Below are 1,023 nucleotides of genomic sequence, written 5' to 3' on the forward strand. Positions count from 1 at the left end.
CCCCTCTTCTTGGGGTTCAGAGATGACCCGCATGGTGGCCAGAGCAATTGTGCTTGTTTGATGCTCTCCATGACTCATCTGCTTCTCTGGACCCATCCTTCGAGTTTGTGGGTAACCAGCAGACAGGCCAAAGACTGAATGGTGCTTTTTATTCTGTCCTTTAGAGCAATAGAACAGGTATTTTCATCTGTTGAGCATTTGGTAGAATTTTTGAAGTAAGGCTTTGTGGAGTCAGAGAGGGCTTTTTTATACAAGTCTTGATGTTCTTTGAAACCTAGAGATGATTCTGTGATGGATGGAATGTCCTATAAATATCAATTAAGTTCATCTTGTTTAATGTACCATCTAAAGCTTGTGTCTCCTTATTTATTTTCATTTTGGATGATCTGTCCGTTGGTGAAAGTGGGGTGTGAAAGTCCCCTACTATGATTGTGTTGCTGTCGATTTCCCCTTTTATGGCTGTTAGCATTTGCCTTATGTATTGAGGTGCTCCTATGTTGGGTGCATAAGTATTTACAATTGTTATATCTTCTTCTTGGATCGATCCCTTGATCATTATGTAGTGTCCTTCTCTGTCTCTTCTAATAGTCTTTATTTTAAAGTCTATTTTGTCTGATATGAGAATTGCTACTCCAGCTTTCTTTTGGTTTCCATTTGCATGGATATCTTTTACCATCCCCTCACTTTCAGTCTGTATGTGTCTCTAGGTCTGAAGTGGGCCTCTTGTAGACAGCAAATATATGGGTCTTGTTTTTGTATCTATTCAGCCAGTCTGTGTCTTTTGGTGGGAGCATTAGTCCGTTTACATTTAAGGTAATTATCGATATGTATGTTCCTATTCCCGTTTTCTTAATTGTTTTGGGTTTGTTATTGTAGGTCTTTTTCTTCTCTTGTGTTTCTTGCCTAGAGGATGATTCTGTGATGGATGCATGTCTTTGTCCTCTGGGCAACTTAATATTTCAAGTAACTGAATACCAGCCTACCTACCTGCCCATCTGCCTGCCCGCCTACTCAAGTCACAGT

Source organism: Delphinus delphis, chromosome 5, assembly GCF_949987515.2.
Source record: "Delphinus delphis chromosome 5, mDelDel1.2, whole genome shotgun sequence".
Lineage (NCBI taxonomy): Eukaryota > Metazoa > Chordata > Mammalia > Artiodactyla > Delphinidae > Delphinus > Delphinus delphis.